Source organism: Myotis davidii, unplaced genomic scaffold (assembly GCF_000327345.1).
Source record: "Myotis davidii unplaced genomic scaffold, ASM32734v1 scaffold496, whole genome shotgun sequence".
Lineage (NCBI taxonomy): Eukaryota > Metazoa > Chordata > Mammalia > Chiroptera > Vespertilionidae > Myotis > Myotis davidii.
The window spans coordinates 9,975-32,222 of record NW_006289398.1 but is presented as its reverse complement, the minus strand read 5'-3'; the positions used below and the strand labels follow the sequence as shown (position 1 = coordinate 32,222).

At 40.4% G+C, this 22,248-nt stretch overlaps 1 protein-coding gene across 3 annotated transcripts in view; it reads right to left on the bottom strand.

The window, feature by feature from the left end:
- The window catches only part of DAB2 (Dab, mitogen-responsive phosphoprotein, homolog 2 (Drosophila)), a 46,755-nt gene that overhangs the window by 24,141 nt on the left and 366 nt on the right, over window positions 1-22,248 (bottom strand). For 2 of the 3 annotated variants that reach the window (XM_006761737.2, XM_015562618.1), the window contains exon 1: window positions 112-129. The exons of the other annotated variant lie outside the window; for it this stretch is intronic. The gene's annotated coding sequence lies outside the window, so the exon portion shown is untranslated. Of the gene's footprint in view, window positions 1-111; window positions 130-22,248 lie in introns of those variants that run through there. 3 annotated transcript variants of the gene reach the window in all.

The following is a 22,248-nucleotide window of genomic DNA, read 5'->3' as shown; positions in this document are numbered from 1 at the left end:
ACTCCTTGAGGCCTAATGTAGAATAAATTTGTAAATGAAACTTTGCTAAGTCAATAAAATTTGCTTCCATTTGAGAAAAGATATCTAACTTGGATTTTGGACTTTACAAACCTCCCTGAAAGAATGTGAAGACTTCCCCTTTCCATGGCATAAGAATCAGATGACTGGGAGAGATTTTGGAGCTTGCAACATCTTTTCTGAGAAGGCTCAGAAAAATGTAAACCAGAACACTGCGTGAGTCATCTTAAGACAACTATGTCCTTTGCACTAAAAAAATAAAATAAAATAATAAAAAAATCTGCTAATCTGCTATAGTTTGTTTAGCCCTTAAAGTTATGCATGCAAGACATCCAGTATTTAGAACCCTGGAATGCTCGGCATAAGAACACATTTGTGTAGAGGCAAACTTGGCTGGCACCTTCTTATTTTTGCTTTTCTTTCCCATCAGTAGGAATATATTGGTATCGGCAATAATACTAATTAATAATCCCAGGATTCTAAAGCAATATCCTGACACCAATTTACCACCTTCTGCCCAGTCTACCTTCTAGCCCTAATTATACAGAGCAGAGAAGAAATTTCTTAGTCAGCCTCAAAATGTTGGTAAAGGAGTAACTTGAGTTAAGGACTTATTGAATGGTAGGCCCATTCCACAAATGGCAGAGAATCTATTTTTAATGTTAAGGGGAATGAGACAAACACCTAACCTATCAAGCACTTAAAACGTTTATTCTGGCAGCTCCATGAAATAGAATGTGTCTCTGCTTTATGAATAATGAAATGGACTCGGTAACACAAGATTATTTGCTAGTACGTCTCTGAGCTTAAAACCGAACATGATCCATGTTCTGTTTCTACCATATATGCTGCTACTCTTTATTTTTTTTAAAGCTCAATGATTTTAACCCGTATTTTATAAGCTGCGTTCACAGTCATAATCCCATTGACTTTAAGATATCAGTAAATTTTCTCAGAAGAGCCACATAAATAGACACAGTTAGGGGAGTTAAGGAGAGTCAAGAACAAAGCAACATAAACATCTTTACCAAGAGCGTCCAGTACTTTGTACCGGTCACAGAATGTGTTTCCTTGTCTTTCAGAACTTCATGCCTGTCTCAGCTGAGCTACTGCATTAGGGCATGTGAAATATTAACCTCCAGGCAGACCTCAGGGTCCAAGAGGGCAGCGAACAGCCTTCACCACTATTTTCAAAGCAGCCTTTTGAGAATGAGGAAGGTTGCCAGAAATGAGGCGGTGAAGTTAGGCTGTTTCTGAAAGTTGATGTAACTCCTTTCTCCCTTAGCTGCTTAGATGCCCATGCTTTTAGGAAGACTTACTCTACCTGCAAAAGCCACACTGAGCAGACAGGAAGACTTATGCAGCCTCTTTAACTGGGGAGGTGAGACCATGTAAATGCACACCGAAAAGGAGTCCTTAACAGATGTGCTTGCAAATGCTGACACAGCTGTAGGGGCCTCAGTAACAAAACATGCCTGAATCAAGGAGATATACACAAGTTAGGCATTTACAGAGAGCACGTATCATTGCTTTTAACCCTTGCAAGGGATGCTACGGGACTGAGCGGACGCTAAGAGCCCTGAACCAAGAAGCTGTTCCCTATATTTGGAACCAAGTCTGACCAGATTTACAAGTTCCCTCTACAGTTCATTGTGAGCAGAGGTGAGATTGCATAGCAGCTAAGAGTTCAGGCTTGGGAATCTTAGATAACTTCACCATCGTTTAGCTCTGTGGCCGAGACAACGTAACTAGTATTTATTTCTTCACCTGTAAAATGGGAATATAGTTTGCAGAATTGTTATGAGAAATCAATAAGAACTTATGTAGAGACCTCAGTGCCTTGCATATATATGGGAAGTGCTTAACAAACGGCAGCTGTGATTAAATCAGAGTTAGGCTTCATAGACACTATGTGTTGTGCAATCTTATATTGCATCCAACATTGCTTTCCACAGCAAGTGTTTAAACAGTTGCAGAACAACTGGGACCAATAAGTAAACAGCTAGTAAATAGAAACATGGCGGAATATAGTGCTTTAATTAGTAAGGCCCAGGTGAAAAAGTGAGAGGGTTTGCCAATATTGGAGTCACCTTCTGTTCAACTCTGGCTTCTGAGCCTACAGAGGGCAGGTTCTGATGGAAACAGGACTGTGGGAACAAAAATCTACTCTACGTTATCCAGAGATGTCTGTTCTAATGGATCCTGAGTCAACTCTAAGTCTACATCGTTACTACTGGCAGTTTAGAAGGTCTAACTCAGATCACTTGGGGAAATTTTACTGGAGAGATCTCAAACTGTCAAGTTCTATGCCACCACCAAAGCGATTAAACCAGAATCTCTGGAGAAGGGACTCAGGCACCAATATATTGTAAAGAGTCCCAGATGATCCCAATGTACTGACAAGTGTGAGGTCCAATGGTTTACTTCCACAATCCTTTGTCCATTAAAGAAACAGCAAGTGGGTTAGACTATTGAGCTGGAAGAAACTCGGGGAATATTTGGTCATACCCTTTCATCATAAAGGATAGGAAACTGAGGACAAGAACGAGTGTATAATTTGTCTAGTGGTTACATAGCTGATTGTGACAGAGTTGGTGCCAAGAGAAATCTAGGTCTTAACATGAGACTCTACTGTTTATTCCTAGATATTATATGTGTCGGTTTTTTAAAAACTATATTTTAAGAAGACTGTACAAAGACCATTATATATAGAGATTGAACTGCCATTTAGTAGATATACCAAGCAAAGAACAAGAAAATAGCTTAGCAGAATAGTTTGAAGTGGAATTTCACAGATGTTTTCTGAACCAAAACAGAAAAAGGATTTTATGGGTCTAATTATACATCATTGCTGAATTCTTTCTTGCCTAGGTCGCTGGAGTCCTACTTGGTCAAAATGGCTCATTAATGTTGATTTGGCTGCGGGGAAGAAAGTATTTGGCTAGGTTTGAGACGCAACTCGCAGATCAAAGAATTCAAGTTTATTTCAGTACATTCTCTACTATTCAGTGCTTGGCCTTTTAGGGTTTGTTTGTTTGGTTTTTTTAAAGCATGATAGGAAGTTTGAGTTCTTATGTTGGCATAAGTTCTTATTCTTGAGTCATTATGACCTCTCCTAATTTTGTACTCACCCCCACCCACTTTGTTTTTAAAGTAAGTTTTTATTAAGAATAGCTCCTAGTAGGCCTACGAATAGTCATCATAATAAAGAGTGTTTGGGAGACTTGAAGCTTTATAAATGAGCTTAATGCAATCCAAATCAAAGTCCATTCTCTAGACTGGGCTGAGCAACCAATTCACTAGAAATGTCTAAACATTGTTCACAAGTTGAACTGACGTATTAAGTTTATGATCAACTCTATAATGGTATCACTCAGTTATTTCAGTACAATGATAACTTTGAACACTTAACTCTAGGGTTAGAAGTAGTAGAAAGTATAAATTCATAATGAGAGTTTACTCCAGTATTTTGGAAAAGTGGGGCACAGATAATATACTTGTATGAACAAAGGCATGCAGAGGGGATTGAATCTAGAATCCTCCCTACACTTATTCAGACCCTATAAAAGGGAGCAGTGTTGGACTATCCCTGAGGTCCTTTGACCATGTGGAATTTTTTGTGAATATGGACACATGAGGCGTGTGGTTAGATTAACTAAAATTAGGGAGTCTACCCATCTAAACTTTAATACTACAGTCAATCCATTATTCTATCCCAATTCTCGAGTGTGACCTCTTCCAGCTTAGACTAAACAGAACAGGAAAACTGAAATTCAACTTTATCTTTTAAGTCACTTCAACAAAAGGAAGGAAGCGACATTGAAGTTTTGGAGGTCTCCATCATTGCTTTACATTGCTGGCATTGGATCATTTGAGCTATGCCCTGTCATGGTTCCCCTGACACCAGGGACCATCTGGACATGGATCACCAGGCTCTGGTATATGTGCTCTGTGTATCTCAAGTGAGCAGGGCAGGACAATAAAGTGGGCATAACTTGACGTGGAAAAGGGAATGGGGGATTTCTAGTCTAGTGTATAGTATCACCAGAGTCACCAGAGGTCTGCTTCTGGATGTTATTGGTTCCTGATCCTCCTAATGATTAAATATTTGCTTTCTTATCTATTATTGTCTCTTTTGTACGTGTCATGTGGGAAAGAGATTGGCAACATAATGACTGCATCCTTGAGCTCAAGGTCATAATATAAGTGCATGTTCATCAGCCAGTCCTCTTTTTATTAGATAGATATTGAGTCACCTATGGAAGCAGCCATGAGTGACTCTCGTTAATTCTGAGGAAAGGCTATTAGGAGTCCACTGCTTTGGGAGAAAGAATAATATGGCTTTTGGGGGGGGGCGGGTGAGAGGGATTTGAAAAAAGCTATCCTTCCCCATATACCTTGGGCTTTAGGCTCAAAGGTAGCTGGCAATCTGGTGGGTAAGTTTGTATAGAAAGCTGAGCCATTTATGGGAAATGGACAATGGACTGAAGTGGTCCAACACAAGGTGAAGGGTGCAGGAGAGGGGAAAGTCCTATGGTTAAAGAATGGGTAGAAGGTAAAATGTCTTGACTAAAATCCTAGGCTCAGATGCCAGGGTTCCCATCTCACCCAGAAGATACCTTGGCACTTGGACAGGCCTCAAGTGGAGGGTGGGTGGTATGTACGAGACACTGAAAGAGCTGTGTGAAAAAAGGCCTGTAGAGCCACGGCAGGACTCTGCTAAACATTCTCCCCTTCCAGACCACACTGCAGGTCCAGTGACACAGCAGCTGTTTCAGTTATCAGAGCACTTGCTTTAGTGGACAACATCATCATGTTTTAATGGTAGCACACCAGTCTACACTGGGTTGCTGCCATGGGCTGGGGATACCCCATGCTACAGTGACAAGGACAGAGGGGGACCTCACATGATTCGGTATGTCTAGTTATGAAATGACAGTAACCAGGAAGTATACCAAAAGAGTATGAAAAAGGAAGAAGATTTCAAAAAGCTACAATGTGCATAGATAACTGGGTTGAGCACCTGGAAATTAAAGGTTGAATTTAGAAGAGCTCTATTTTGTACAATTAGATGGCATAGGATACTATATTTCATTCTGCTTCCCTTGCATCCTAAATCCAAGGGAAGAGAGAGTTCTAAAGAATGAGAAATTTACATAAACAATTTTAGGGTTTTAAATGTTTTTTTAAAATGCTACTACTACCATGGAGCCTCTAGACATTTTCTATTGCAAGGCCTTTGGGCCAGTGATTTGAGGAGAAGCATTATGAAACTGGTATAAAAACACAGTAAACACATGACTTTTTGAATTCGGCATCTAAATGTACAATGGATAGTATGCTTGATACTCGCAGAAAAGATAGGAAAAAAGCTGAGAAGTCAAGGTGAGGGAAAATAACCATCAGTGTACCCTTGATTCCTAGGTAAATACAGTGACACAATTCATACTCTTTTTAATAATCCTCCTATCAACGTATTATTACCCAAATTGACCTGCAAATATCTCATTGTTTTCATGTCTATCCTTTCTCAGTTAGGGTAGATAATTCTATCAAAATTAAATCCTCTACCTGGTTCTGAGCTAGGTATTGAATAATTCATATAAATGGGTCTAAGGAGTTTGTTTCTTAGAACACACAACATTCAGCTGTGCTTTCTCCCAAGTGAAACGATCTCAGATAGTTGATATGAATGTGCAGCATATCTAGCATGTGGACACTAGGAGACAACAGTTCATCCATCTGAGTCTCTCTGTGACGTCACCTATGATGCTTATACACCTAAACCTGTTAAACAGGTTTCCCTTGACTCAAGTGCCATTACAATAGTCATCTTGAAGATCTTTGGGGAAGTTAGAAGAGTTTAAAAAGCATGTCATTTAGAAGCATCTGCATTTGAAACATTAAGCTATAAACACCAATAGAATTACTTTATGATATACCCACATCAGGCCACTTTAAAAGCAGGCAGGTAATCTTAAACTTGTCCTCTTTCAAAAGCCAGCGCAAGAAGCACGGCTTGGCCCTAACCGGTTTGGCTCAGTGGATAGAGCACTGGCCTGCGGACTGAGGGGTCCCAGGTTCGATTCTGGTCAAGGGCACCAAAAGAAAAAAAAAGAAGCACGGCTTGATATTTGGTTTGCTCTTTAATTGATCTGGCTGAATTATATCGAAACCCACTGTGGCTTCCCTTTCAGGCAGAGCCCTACATTTATATAATTCTCCAAGCCATTGCTTGAGTGTTTCTGTACCTGTTTGTAACTCCGTTTCAGAGGCATGCTGTGTTTCAGAGGGTTTAAAGAAAGAAGATACAGCTGCCTTGTAACATCAGCACAGAGTAGTCAAACTGAGGTGCAGATAGTAACTGGCTATAGACACGGGGAATTATTTTTGTTACATGTCTGTATATAAACCAAAACCATGACAAAAGTTGTGTAGACTCTACTCAAGATCAGTTCAAGTTATCTGATTCTAAAATATTGCCTCTGGATTCTAGGTAGTCCTTGCAGTAGAATATGCCCTGTGCTACTGTTCAATCTATCCTTAGACTTGGCATTAACCTTCCATGAGAAACTTGCCATTGGCTCACAATTCCACATCTGCCATGATCTGCTCTAGTTGGGCAAGATATCCACTGCCAACAGGGCATTTAGGCTTCATCTCCAAGAAGAATGTTGGCCCTCCTACTCACTAAACCCATTAAGAACAGTGGTTTTTTAAAGCATCGCTGTTTACTAGTATCTCGTGTGCTTGATATATATTTACTTTTCGAATGTTTCTTCATGATTTAGCTCGTTTCCCTTAGAGAAGACTGGACTGCTCTCAAGGCAAAAGAAAAAGGAATCATTTAAAAACACAAAGGGATATTTTACTTATTTGCTGAATTTCAGGTTTACAGAGAACCAGCAACCTGAAAACCAACCCTCTCCCCTCCCAATAATAGTGTTCTAGCATGCCAAACGTTAGGAAGTTCCCAGAATACTATCTAAAAGGCCAGGGGAGTTCTTCTAGAAGAAATAAGAATATAGGCGCATTTACTTACTTCTTGGTTGATACTTGCAGAAAAGATAGTAAAATTAGACAGATTAACAGATCAGAAATCCCTACATAATTTCAGGTTCTGGTATATAGGGAGAAAGGCAAATCTGCTAACTTGTTTTCTTGCTTCTTAAGGTGATGCATTAATACTACCTGAGTCTTAAACATTTAAGATCACAGGATCCAAAAACATCCTGAAATATCTAGCCTACCTGCTTTGAAATTGTGAACACAGTTGCACAAATATTCTTCAGTTGCTGCAGAGTGAGTATGGGATGGACAAAGTGGCAGAAATGCACGTATCCTTGAGCTATGTGCATTCTCTAGTTTCATAATGCTCATCATTCTCTCATCTTTTGGGGAATAGTACTGGGCCAACTAAGTACATGGGAATCAATAAATGCATTTTTAAACCAAGGGATGGGAAAATTCTCAACTGCTGCACATCAACCCCTGCTAAATGGAGCAGATTTGGGATTTTAATTGCCACACAACTGAAACAACTACCTGGAACAATAAAGTGTTCTGATGTACCGAAATATCTGTGTAGAGTTCATTCACTGCAGAGATAAATGAGCACAGGCAGTTCCAGTTACAATAAAAACACCCTACCGCTTAATAGCACACTTTTCTTATAAAGTGTAAGTGAGACAGGTTTTGTTGCACGAATTTTAACTATAAACCCAAGTTAATACAATCAAAATTATACCTGTTGGAATCATGTAAGTCATAATTAATTGATCCTCCCGTCTACACACATGTCTAAACATCGACCTTAGAGACCATAAAGCAATCTGATCAGCAAGTTTGGAAGAATAATTTGGGGATCCTTGTATCTAGTAGAGCTTTCAGGGAAATGTCACTCTTATATAATCCTCAACATTAAACGCTACTAATCTACAGAAGCTTTCAGGAAGTCAGTTTCCATACCCCCTTTAGCAAGTCATTTAAGGGAACTTCTACAAATAAAGTTAAAATGGATGATGGTGTTTCAGAGAACTAAGGTCAGAGTTCTTAGGAAATGAAGGTACAGCTCACTGGTCTTTCTTGTTTGTATAATCAAAGACCAGGAGGAAGGACCTCAAGCACCACCTTAATCTGTACAGATGTCATCAAGTTTATTCTGGGATTTAAAGAGCCACTTCAAAGATTTGCTAACATATACATTCCACTGAACTGCTTTCTTAACTCGTCTCTTCTAACTTTAAAATCTTTCTAGGGCAGTGGGAGGGGAAAAGAAAATCTGTACCTATTGCATACAAATAGGATATCTAAGAAAACTGTCCTGGTTATGTCATTAGACAACATTTTCGAAGGCTCGTATTCTGAATATTTCATTTCCTTGCCACCGTTTGTGTAAAATAAATAAATAAATAAATAAGCTACAGAGATAGCATTAACCAATGACTTTGAGGAGCTTAGAAAAATGTTACTTTTTTCCTCAAGCCCAACATATTTTTTTTCACTTTTAATCTACATATTATTCTATAAGATAGAAAAAGTAATTAGTGTCTCACATTTATATTAACATGAAGTAATATTCCACACAATATGCTGTTTCTTATGAATGTCATGCTGCTAGCCTGATAGACAAGTCAGTTTGGATATTTTAAAAGGCAGTAAATGCATTAATTAAACAAGTGATTGGTTCATATGGTGCCAAAGGATTTGCTGCTTCCCAAAGGGCTTAACTTATTTGAAATGATAAATTTACATACTAGAACTATCTAGTTTTTCTGGTTTTCTAGACCATCAAGATGTGTACTGGATCTATATCTATGTCTTTTAAAATGTGTTATTCAAAATCATCTCCAGCTGCAGACAGTTTTAGAGTGAATCCAAAGCTGGGTGACCCTCCACTCCTCCCATGTTAAATGAGTTTGATTTAAGGTAATCTCACTTATTGTATTGTCTAATAGTTGTGCTAAAAACCTATGAATTATATTGTTTTTTTTAAGTGTTTTTTTTTTCTCAGAGCTTTGGCTAGAAATTGTGTTGAGTATGTGTCCTTCGCATTAAGTTATTATTTATAAACCTGCCCAGCACTCAAAGTCACAGGTATTTCTACTTAACAGTCAAGGTTTGGCTTTAGGGCAGTCGTTCTCAACCTTTGAGAACCACTGGGAATCTTTTTAAAATCCTGATTTCTGGCCTTCATCCTCTGGAAATTCTGTTTTTTTTGTTATGGGGTGGGGCCACAACATTAGTAACAAAGAAACAGAATTTCCAGAGGATGAGGCCCAGAAATCAGGATTTTAAAAAGACTCCCAGGTGATTCTAATGTGCAGCCAAGGTTGAGAACCACTGCTTTAGGGCAAGCGGTTGGTCAAAGATCTGCTTTACCCTGGGGACACTTTCCAGAATAAGCAGGTAAATGAGGGTTTTCCTTTCCCAGGCCTGTTGAATGCATACCATCCCTAGAGGGTCTCATTACCTTTTTAAGATGACAAATCACGGGGGTGTCACCTGTGTCTATTGTTCTAGAATGACATGAACAGGTAGACTACATGGAACGTCAACATCAATGACTCACGGTAAAGGAAGTTTCCTTGGGTCACAGAAAATTTAATATTTAAGCAAGATACTAGCTTCCAGAGCAATCTTGTCTGTTCTCTGAACCATTAATGACCTGAGGCAAAATTCTGTTCCTGCTAAGTAATTGACACATAAATACTTAAGGAAAACATGGGATGGATATAAGTGATTAGCTAGGGCTCCATTTGTAGGCTCTCTTGTGATCTCTACTATGGTCATTAAATAAAAGTAACTTGAGTTGGTCCTTGAAGCTTTAGACAGATCCACTCCACTGTGGCATCTGCTATTTTCTAGTCGTCTTATGTGGGCATTTTTAGCATCAGAGAATGCAATTCAATCATTTGTTTACTTAGCTGAACTCTATAGCCCTGTACAAGGACAAGTCTTCTTTGAAAGCCACTGTTAAATTCCTAATCCAAACTTTATTAAAAAGACTCAATGTGGCAGACAAGGAGGTTAAGACAAATCCTCAAAAAAGTAATGATCAAGGCCTCCTACACTTCACAGAAGCCTTCAAGTGTAGTAACATGTGAAATTGAGAATGTGTCCATAGTTGTAATGTTTTATTAGCTAGCAATGTACTTCTTCGCAAACTATAGAAGTGGATAATTAGTTACACCAAGGAAACTAGTGGGAGAAACACCACTAACAAGTTTTCTTAATTCTTCTAACCTAATCAAAGTTCTACTTTTAGAGCTAATTATCAGAAGTGGGATGTGAATCAAGTATTTTTCTCAGGGTCACTCTCTCCAGTTTTGAGGTTCCCTACTTAAATGTCATTCTACATGTTCACCTCCATCTAAGAAATTCCCTTAAAGGAAAAACAGATGCCATGCCTTCTCACTCTAAAGAGTATGTAATTTATCTCACACTGCCTAGCCAAAGTGAATACACAAAGAGTAAGTCATTGGCTACCCTACATTTCACTCTGAAGTCATGCTATTAGAAAATGTAAAACACCTTCAAGTATTGATAGCCTTTTCGTCGTTGTTGTTGTTCAGAGCATCGGGGTTTGGTAATCGATCTGCTCAAAGCCATTAATTTAGAGATTGGAAACAAAATTTGCCCCTGAATGCCAGTGATCAGCATGCCAGCAAGTTAGTTCACGTAATAAACCTACATTCCTACTACGTGCCAGGCACTCATCCAGAATAAAATAAAGATCTATTATTTCCTTAGAGGGTTTACACTTTAGCAGGAGAATCACATACATGGGTTATAATCGTTCAGAAGGTGATACATGCTCAAAAGATAGCAAAGTGGATTGGGAGGGCAGGGTTGGGAATGGCTTAAACAGATTTCTTAGGAACACTGAAGGAATACTACATTTCTAAAAGTTAAATGCATTGAATATTCATTACTGACCAGGTATGCTGCCAAGAGTTTCTCAATTGACCCAATGGGGAAGGTATTCTCATCCCTACTTGACAGGAGTAGAAGCTCAAGAACAGTTCACCAGCCAGTGAAAGCCACACAGGCCTAAGCTCTTAACTTCTCTGTGTTACAACAACACATGCCAAAGGGAGAATTAAGGTAGCTCTTCAGACAAGTGCATTACCCAGAAAATACATCTGGGAAGGAGTAATTGATAGCAATGCCTAAAGGATATTTATGTCAGCTTGGCTAGGGTAAATCCCAGGGAAAAGGTTGAAGGGTGGGTCAAATGGGATTAGAGTGGTTTATAAAACGATATTTTGTCTAAATGGTACTGGAAAGACTTTGAGGTTTTGAGCAGTGGTGTGGAGGTCGGGGTGGTGACAAATCCCAGTACAGAGTCCTGGCATCAAAGAGTCAGATGGCTTTGTAGTAGGGTGGTTGCATCAATTTACCACTTTGAGTGATTCAACACTGCTGGTTTCTTTCATTTAAAAACTTGGCTACTCTTTTGGAAACAAAGCCTTTTAATGGAAAGGTTAAGGTCTAAAAATCTCAAATGTCAGAGTCAAGGTTATCTCATCATGCCAAGCTATGATGCTCAGTGACCTTCAAACTTCAAATAAACAGTGTCCTAGAGGTGGCTCTAAAAATAGTTAAAGGCCACTACGTCTCATAACCACCATTCTAAGACCCATTCCATCCTAAAAACAGAATTTCCATTAGATCCGTTTGATAAAAACTTGATATAAGTGAAATGATATTTTGAAATACGAGCACCTAAAGGAACATCTTTTGTAAAAGGCAGCTATTGACGAAAATAATCATGGCATTATAGCTCCTTGCTTGAAACAGAATATATAGCATTTCCCATTTTACAGATGTCTCCCTACATAACTATTGAAAGACTAGAAAGATCAGACCCAAGAAATGATGACTAAGAAGGATGGAAGCAGGGTGAGAGACAGATGTCTGCTTCTCACACATTTAGAATAGTGACACTAAAGTGACACATGCCTTTATGTACTTTAAAAATCAAATTCCTCAGAGATATGTAACTTGTCAGCAATATTTAAATGTAGGTACATCTATAGTCTAACTTGGGCTAAAGATAAACACGTGAAGATACTCTAGGTTCAGTTAGATGAAATTACATTCAAAGGCTAAGAGGATCTCCACAAAGAACATGTCTGAGAGCATCCAGAATGCTGCCCACAGTAAGCCTTCCACTACCTTCTTAGACATCATTAATTGGTACTTACCTAGCCAGAGTTGTTGAGAAAAGCTGTTGATATATTAAAAAGTGAACAGTACATTTTGAATTAAGTGATAACTAGGATTTGGAAAAATCTCTCTCTCTCTTGTTTTTAATCCTCACCCAAGGAGATGTTTTTATTAATTAGAGAGAGAGAGAGAGAGAGAGAGAGAGAGAGAGACATCAATCAAATCCCCAACCTAGGAGCCCTTACCAGAAATCAAACCCACAACCTGTTGATGTATGGGACGACTCCCCAATCAACCGAGCCACCCAGCCAGGGCTGGAAAAAGTCTTTTATGCTAGGATTTTGAAAGTTGATCAGGGCATGGTCTACTGCTGGTTTCCAGACTGGTGTTCTTGGAACCACTGGCGTCTGTGCAGACAGTAATGAGCTGTCAACCTAATTTAAGCGTTTTAAAAAGCCCAATGGACATCACATCTTTATCTACAATACAGCTGCACATGTAAAATTTAAAAAACACGTTTCTTTCACTTGGGCAGAGATTGTGTTAAGTCAAAATGATAGCCTTAATTACCAGTGTTGAGCCAAAGGTTTCATCTATTTTCTCAATTTTTATTAGCTCTTTAGTAAACAGTTTAGCGAATATTCTTAAATAGGAAAAACAGAAGGAGAATAAGGAATTGTCCTTGGATGAAATATCAGGTTGAAAACTAGTCACCACTATTATTATTAGCCAACTGATTATACCATCGGGACAGATGGACGTATGCGCTCTGATGGATACTCCACTGGTAGAAGTTAAACCAAGGACTTGAAAAGACCACACCATCTGGAGAATTTCAGTAACAGCTTGTCTGTTTTTCTCAGGCCCTGAGCAGATATAAACTAGAGGAACATATGGATATTACTCATTATAAATAACCTTAAAGTATTTTAAAAGGATTCATAACTGTTTTACTTATACAACAGATGATAAGGCAAGCTCAAGTTTCCCATTCTGCTTACTCTATAATAAAAATGTACAAGTAACATTACAAATGAGTAGCATACAGAACGTTACAAATGATGAGTCATACATTCACCTGGCTACCTGGTTATTGTTTATTGAACACCTACTGTGTGCCAAACACTATATTATGCTGGATATACAGTGACAAAATGGACATGGTCTTTGCTCTCAGGGGCTTATAGTACAGGCAAGGGAGAGGGAACAAGCAAATAATAGTTACAACTAAGTGCTTTAGAGAAAATATTTCTGATTATGGTAGAACACTTCACTGCCATTAATAATGATTCATAAGAGCAAAATTGGTGCTTCATACTGCAAGGTATTTTATATAAATGACTGTTAATATCAACCATAGAAAGATGCAAATGTTGTCTTAAGGGCTAAATTAGCCTCCTCAACAGACAGTTTTAAAATTATGACATTTACTTGAAGCATTCCTTACAAGGGGGATATGCACACTTACTGTTTGGGAGTCTCTATAACCATAATGTAATCTGGAGGAGTGTCTGTGTGCCGGAGCCAGTGGGAGGGAAGAATCTTATGGTACATCAATCAGGTCATGAAAGATGCCTGTGATGCTCCCTGCAGAGTTACCTTAAAATCCGAAGTTGTGAATTGACAACGTTTTCATAAACATCAGAAACACCATGTTCATTTCGCATTCAATTTTCACACACAGAAGGGCAAGCAATTCAGAGATGACGCAAACCTTTATATTCTAGAACCAAATGTGTCCTTTGGCATTTTGATTTGTTGATACACTTATTTATGCATTCATTGGTTGATTCATGTCTGTGCTCTGACTGGGAATTGAACCCAGAACCTTGTGTATCGGGACGACACTCTAACCAACTGAGCTCCCCAGCCAGGGCTCCTTTGGCATTTTGAATTGCCAGGTTTTCTGAGTACAATCATGTCACTTTCCGATCAGGCCAAACTCCTGAATCCCAGATTGAAATGAAGCAATATTATGAAAGTGTGCTGGCTATCCCCTCCCATGGCCTATCCTGGCTTTGATTATCTAAGGAGCACTAGCTAGTTGCAAAAGATTTAGCAAGGTAATGTCAGGTAACTCTTGGTTAATGTGACGTTTTGAGAGAGATAGGACTTTATTTTCACCCTCATCAGTAAATCCTCAACCAGTGTTGGCTGCAGGAGGTATAGAGTCCAAAACAGGATATGGTTGCATCCAACATTTCTATTAAAGAGTTTCTGTATAGAAAACAGAATCTTTTGTCTCCATATACTACCTGAAAACAGAACTATAGAAGTCATTTTGCATATGGATATACCTAAAAGATCCACAGCAGTACTGCCTGTAGCCTAGCTGGAAGCTAAGGTTCTATCTTAGACTGTTCACACTGACTGAAACTGGCAAAACTTCCACCCTCTATTTTCCATAATTACCCTTTATTTTCATACCTTTCCTTCCTCCTCATCAATTTTTTCTCCATTCTAGCATTCCTCCCCGACCTGCCTCATTGCCACCCCAAGTTCCTGCTTCCAAACAAGCAATAATATCTTGTCCCTCACAATTAACCAACTCATATTACAGTGTTATTTTGATATATCCTAGACACATGGCATAAGTATGTTTGAATATATTTAGAATATACTTGAGGTAAAGAAAATATTTGTGGGGGGGGGAAATCTTTGTGGGATAAAGTCTTCCTTCTTCTCAAAAGGTTCAATGAGAATCAAGTGGTAAGAGACGCTAGCTGTACCTGACCTACATTGATGCCTGAATTATTGCAGTGATGTCCTATCAGACGTCCTGGCCTTCCTGACTCTCATTAAGCAGGCACCATGTTCAATTCCAAGACTCACTGTCAACCAGAGATTCAAAGCCCTTCATAATTAGATTGCACAGTATAACAGTATATGTATCCACTGGTTCCCTGGGGAAGCTAATTTCTTCCCCATGGGACACACACACACACACACACACACACACACACACACACACCATGCTCTCTCACGTTGCCTTCCTACCCTGTAATACCTGTAATACTTACTGCCTTACCTATTTGAATTTCTACCTGTCATTCAAAGTCCACTCAAGGTGTGCTGTCTTAGGGAAGTCTTCTCTGACTCTCACCAGCTCTACCTTTTTCCTATAGTTGCCAAGACCTAGTGTTGCTCTCTGATTCACGTCCAAGTCTTTTCCCCACCCAGTGAAGTTTTGAGGTCAGGGAATCATTTGTCCTACTTTTCCAAGCCCCACACAGTCTGGTCAAGAGCAGTGCACTTATAACAATAGGGGTAAAAACATATTTTTCCATTTAATCCTTAATATTCAGTTAGACAAAACTTTTCTCTACTTGGATTGCTAACTTCTCATGAAATACAGGTTTTGCTTCCACTGCTAAGAAATCTCCACTCAAACTCATCCTGCCAATACAGCCAGGTGAATTGAACTGAGTCAGCATTTTGTCTTCTTGGTTTAACAAGGAAAGCTACTGCTTAGCAAATAAAATTCTAAGTTCTTGCCCGACATCCAAGGCTCAGTGCAATCCCTGTCTCCTTCCTAAATGACACCACCTCTTATCTCTCTGCCACTCTTGGCCAAAATGGCTGTGAACACAGTCATTTTTGTTCAGAGCCCAAGCTTCTAACCTCTAACCTATGTCATCTCCTCAAAACCAGACTTCCAATAATTCAGACACACATTTGCTTATGTGCTTCTCCTTAGAATGCATGACCTCCACCATTCCTTTAAAGGCCAAGTCCATTATCACACTGATACTCATTTTTTTCCTCTGGACCCTACTCTGTATCACTTAATTATAATACAGCCATATGCTAGTTGAGTAGTTGTCATTTTCTCAAAAAATGTGAAAACATTTTCTCATAGGCAGTAATTGTTAACCTCCACGTGTCCACCAGCAGGTGTTAGGTAAATGTTTCCATCCAACTGTCAATAACAACCACTTTTAGTCATTGAGAACCTTAGGCCAGCTGCATAAGTCAGAAATCCCAAAGAACGAGTTATCAGGCAGTTAAGCAAGCATCTATGCATCAAGATGTCCTTCAGAAGACAGCTTGTACACGGAATAAAATACCATTTCAATTCAAGTACATGTATGTTTCTGAAAAGATTCAGATATAGTTGCCCCTTGGTCCAGGCAGAAATCAATATTAAATCTTATAATCAACCAGCTAAGGATGGAAGAGCCTGTTCTGTCAGTTACAAATTTGTTTTCTACTTCAGAAATGGGGTTGCATTTAAGATGTTAACTTTAGAGGCAAAGGTTAAACCCCCCCAACACACAAAAAAAAAACAAAACAAAAATAATACCCCTTTCCCCCCAATACAGAGCTGAGACTTTCTTTTAAAGGACAGATATTTGAGCACCTACTATGTGTACCATTCTGACTTCTGGTCCTCTAATCTAGAGGCCAGTTATACATTTCCTGTCTCAACTAACATTATGTCTCAAAGCCAAGCTGGTTCAGCATTCTTCATATGAGTACGCCAGCCCTGGGAAATAGATTCAAACACATTTGGCTTATTTCTGCTGCACTAAATGGTAGCAAAAAGCACTTTAGCATTTGTACTACACATTACAGAGGATTATAACAGGTCTTGGTCTCCTAATAGGACACTTGATATAAATATGAAAAATAAATGAAGCCACGTGGGTGAAATGCTTAGAACAATGGGGGCAGCTACATCCAATATGGACACATTTAGTGAAGTCACTCTTCACTTTCCAGTTATTTGGGTGTGGATTAACTCTAGACCTCAGGAGGACTCAACTGTCCTGCCCACATGAGATTCAAGTGGTACCTTTAGAGCTAACACTTGGGTGCCTGTCCTGATTTATAAACCATTGCCTCATTGTCCTGTTTGACCCTTACATTTAATTGTTTCAAGGTATATAGGAGAGACGGCCTTCTAATTTACAGCTTGAATGTGGTCATGTCTAGATTTTACCCTGCCTAAAGCTCACAAACAACAAGAACAAGATCATTTGTTGACATCAGCTTAGCTATTACATCCAGAATTGTAGTTCTAGAGCATACATTTCTGAAGCAGCAGCACATTATACTAATGGACAAAATGAAACTCAGATGTTATATCTCTTGTCTTAAATGGCTAAGCTGGGTTGTGAACACAATGATTTGTGGTTCAGAGCCCAAGCTTTTAACCCCTAACCTATGAAGCCTTCTCAAAGCCAGACTTCCAATTCTCTACTTCTAGATCATGTCCTTGCACTTTTCAGTCTAAGGGTATGATCTCTGCTAACCATCAGTCTCTGATTATCATCAGTCATTCCTAGGACTGTTTTGCAAGGTGAGTGAGGCAACTAAGGGTCAGAGACCTTGAGAAGCTTGTCCAAAGGAGTGGCAGGCCTATGTTTTACATTCTTTGCTTCACAGGATGTAGACTTTCTTCTCAATCTCTACTCACTGGAAGTTCCTCCATTGCCAACCTAGTACATACTTCACATAATGGGGACTTAGTAAATATCCAGGTAAACACCAAGATTCAAATCATACACATTCATGCTTGAATTCCAGCTCTACCACTTCATGATACTACCTTGGGCAAGCTGATATCTACTGATCTTACTATAGTTAAAAAATGGAGGTATCTTTTCTATCTTAAGTTATTTAAAGTGGAAGTCAAATGGGAGAATGGAACATTAATTCATAAACCATAAAACTCTATAAAAACCAAGTACAGTATATGCATTAACCATTATGGAGAGGGCTTCATCTGCACTCTGGGTATGGCATGAAAAACAAAATAAAAAATGTTATAGGTTAGAGAGAACCATCTGGTTCAAGGGTAATGGTCTAATTTACTGGAATCTTTTTATAAAGAAGTAACTGGGACAGTCTCCTAATAAATGGAGATTAATTATGTTCTTTTAAAACCCCAGGAATGGGGAAAAGATTTGGAAAGGAGGTGATAATATAAAACTAAGGAGTACATCGATTTTCCTAGGATCAAGAAAGCAACAGTTGAGATAGCAGGAAAAAATCTCAAGGTCTGTGCTTTGGCATCTTTCTGCTCCCAAGATTCAGTGAAACTGAGCTCTATTGAAATGCTTTGCTTTATTATGTCCATGACAGTAGGAATTCAGATACTCCATTATGCTTTCCATTAAAACAACTGAATTATAAAGTAACTGAATTTTGAAAGTTACTCTATCATCATGTGTTGCTCTTGTTGAAATACAGCTGGATGGACCCTAGTGCTAGAGTTTGGTTCAGTGGTTCTGGGATGGGAACCAAGAATTTGCATTTTTAACAAGTTCCCAAGTGATGCTGACGGAGCTGGTCTGGGGACCACACTCTGAGAGCCACTGCCTTCCGTGAGTTCTCGCGAGCTGTGAAATACATGCCGCGCCTGCCACGTGTCCTAACTGGAGGACTAAATTAATCTGATTGTAAAATGAGAACTTACGGCAGCAGTTCATCTGTCACATAACGATCTAAGTCTATTTCATTGTAATACTTTACAGCCCTTTGCTAGGGAGAAATAGGATAGCTTTTTAGCCAGAGTAAACCTCACCCAAACTTCTTCCCAGTTGTACGGAGTTTCAAACCTAGATTTTCCAGGACTCTTACCTATGCTTCCTGCTCCCTTCACTCTGTGGTTACTTAAAAACATCTATGGAACAACCCTCAGGCATTCTGCCTCCTGGCAACTTCCCTGCAGCTGAACACAATGGCCTTCCCCATTCACTCAGAATTCTTACCTGCGTATGGCAGTTAAAGGCTACTGAGTTATATGTCATGGGAGCAGAGAAAAATTGCCAGGATACGTCTATATTGAGGCAATAGCTTTTATGTTCCTTAAGTTTCATAAGTCTTAATGCTTTGCTATCTTGATGATGTAACAAACAGTTAAGAGTTAGTCAATTAAGTAGTAGAGTTCAAACAAGTTTAAAAGAAGAGGAAGGAGATGGGGTGGGCAGAGAGAAGATTCTACCTCACTTAATAAAAAAATAATAATAACTTCCATTTTTAGACCAGGAAGTGATTTGTTCCGATTTTGCTTACCCTAGAGTGTCAGGCTTTCTTCCAAGGTATGAGAAGGATTTGGGAAAGGGAATAACCGTGGCAACCTGCCCAGCTATGTGGGCAATGATAGTATAGGGCCTCCTGCCTCAGAAGATATTTTATTTCTAGCCTAGTCACTCCGTTTAGCACGGATGGTCCCTCCCTTCCCACTTCCTTTGGCTGTAATACTGACTTCAGGGGGAAGGGCTGCCCCCTCTCACAGGGAGTCTGAGCTGGGGGAGACCAGAGGAGGTCAGCTTGACCAAACCCCACTGCAGGGTTCCACGCAGAGAACAGCGAGTAACTCCCTGCCTGTTCTAGCATGAGCACAGCAAACATGCTGGCTTTGTTCACAGTAAGTGCCTGAATGATTAACATCTTGCAGGTAGACAAGCGGTGTCCAATTATGACAAAGACTCTCCATTCTGTCTTCAGTTCTCGCAAAGACAGCACAAGTCAGTTGTTCAAGGGGCAAAAACAGAAGAAAACATACATTTCTAAGGGAGATAGAATAAATATTTTAAGCAGGCTAGATGAAGTCGGCCCAACAAACCTAGGGGTAGGTACAATTATTTCCTCCAGATAAGAAAGCTGAAGTACAGAGAGCTGATGTAATTTACCCAAGGCCAGGTGAGCAGCAGTGATGTGGCTGGGATTTGAACCAGGACCTCGGGAGGCAATGGGATTCCAGAACCCACACTCCAGACGGCTCCCCAGTCGTGCTGGGCGGGAGGCAGAAACTGGCCTGGGCTAGCCTTTTGTGTCCACACTCAGCATCCTTTGCTTCCCTCCTCAGAATTAGCATGTTTTTTGAAGAGGAGGGGACTGGATGACCTGTCTCTTTTCTGATTCACACAATCAATCAAGTCAGGAATTGTTCCCTTGAGTTACGTTTGCCTGAGGCCATTTCATCTGAATGTGACTTGGGCCTACCTCTGACCAAGCCAGTGGCATGCTTCACCGTCAGAACTGCACAGCGGCACCAGGGAGAATTTTAAATGACCACATCCTGCCCCTCCGGTGTTTCATGTCGCCAGTCTAGTTCTCATTCTGGTTCTGTTTGGAGGGTAGAAACCTGATGTGTTAGGTCAGTTACTGAAACCTCCCCAACCAGTCCGCTTTGAGGCCTTTTTCCTGGGGGAGGAATGTTCTGGGGGCCATGAGGGCAACTAGCACCCCGAGAGCTAAAGTCTGCAGCAGCCTTCTCAAGTAGTTCAGCATCTTAGTTTTGTCTTTAAGAAAAGTGTTAATTATTTTTTAAAATATATTCTTACTGATTTCAAAGAGGAGGGGAGAGGGAGAGAGAGATAGAAACATCAACGATGAGAATCATTGATTGACTGCCTCCTGCCTGGCCCCTACTTGGGACTGAGCCCACAACCCAGGCATGTGCCCTTAACCAGAATCGAACCTGGGACTCTATCCACTGAGCCAAACCAGGTAGAGCAAGAGCATTAAATAAATCCTCAAGTCAGGAGACACTGAGGAAGAGAAACTCATGAAGCCTGCAAAACGGTTCCAGATGAGAAATATTGGTGGTAGCGGGCTTAGGCTTACAGGCACATGAGGGGAGAATTAGAAATGAGCAGCTGTACCACGCTTGCTGGGCCCCCAAGAGCCCATGTCTCCACAAAGCCTCCTGCCGGCCGGGAGCCACTGAGCAAGGCATTTGCTATCCTGCTCTCTTAATCTCCAGGTAACTGAGGCCCGGCCAAGCAGGCCAACACATCTCACCCCCAACCAGCTGACCAGCAGCTTCCAGGGGCCCCTGTCCCATCTTCAGTCCAACAAGTGTCTTGAAAAGCAATTCCCTTCAACCCAAATGAAGTGACAAATCCATGAAACCTTTCGAGCAAGGCAACGGATGAGCTTAATGCATAAGAATTTGGACTTTGAGTTGAATCTAAAACTATAAAAAGTCTGGAGTGGAAATGCAGACTCTGGATTGTCCTCAGCTAAGTAGGCAAGGCTTTTGGCCAGTGCTGCGCTGCCTGCTCTCCTTCTGGCCTCAGGTGAAGATCAACTGCGTCTAAGATCGCGAGAATGGCAACTACGCGTGTGTCACGGCTCACAGTTGGAAGACGTTCTCTGCCATCTGCTTGTCCTGGTCATTCATTGAAGTGTGGGAGGGCCTGGCCTAGCTCAAGAAGAACTGGTTTCTGGGGGCAGTCATCTAAGAAGGGATAGAGATGGCAGAGGGAAGGAGAGGGAGAAGTTAAGTTATTCAACTACAACAGAAAAATAACCCAGTCTGCTTTAGGAGAAAATGGATTAAGAATTTAGAAGACATCTGTCCCACAACCACACATTAGGAAACACCACTCGGTCTCCTCTGTGCTTTCTAGACTGTCCACAGTGCACACTGTGTTGTGTTGTGAGGATTGTTTACTGCCACGTACCCAGCACTTCACCCAAAAGGTCCTTCCCCAAAGATTAAGGAGACCTCAATGCCAAATACTCCTGAATTCTCCAGACAATAAACTTTCCTACAGTGCCGTTGAGGCTTATCGGCCTTCAGGGAGGGAGAGACAGAGCCAGAGAACAGCACCTAACCAAGGTCTGGCCGCTGGTGTAGGAGACCACGCATGGAGCTGTCACAGAGCACGGAGACAAGCCATTTGGTGGCTGCGAGGCTCTCCCATCCCAGCTAGATCCTCCCTCCCGGACAGGGAGTCGATGCTCCTGAGTGGGGAGCCAAGTTCTAGCCTGTAAGGGAGGTCAGTTATAAATCCCATCAAAGCCATTCCCAGAGCCTTATCAGATGTCTTGAGGGCATTTGTGTAACTTTCTTTCCTCATCCACTCCTTCTGTTTGCCTTACTTCTGTCTTCTTCTCCCCCACTCCCCTGCCTGGCCTGATTAGGGCCAGAAATTTTTTCATTAAGTCACTTTATAGCGCAATAACAACATTTACTATTCATGAAGTCGCCCCTCCATAATTTTTAAGTCTTTCCATGTGTCTGGAAGCTGATTTCTGCCCCACTCATTTTACAGAGTGCCTCTCTTCCTTCCAAACACAAACTACAGAGAAAGAGGAAAA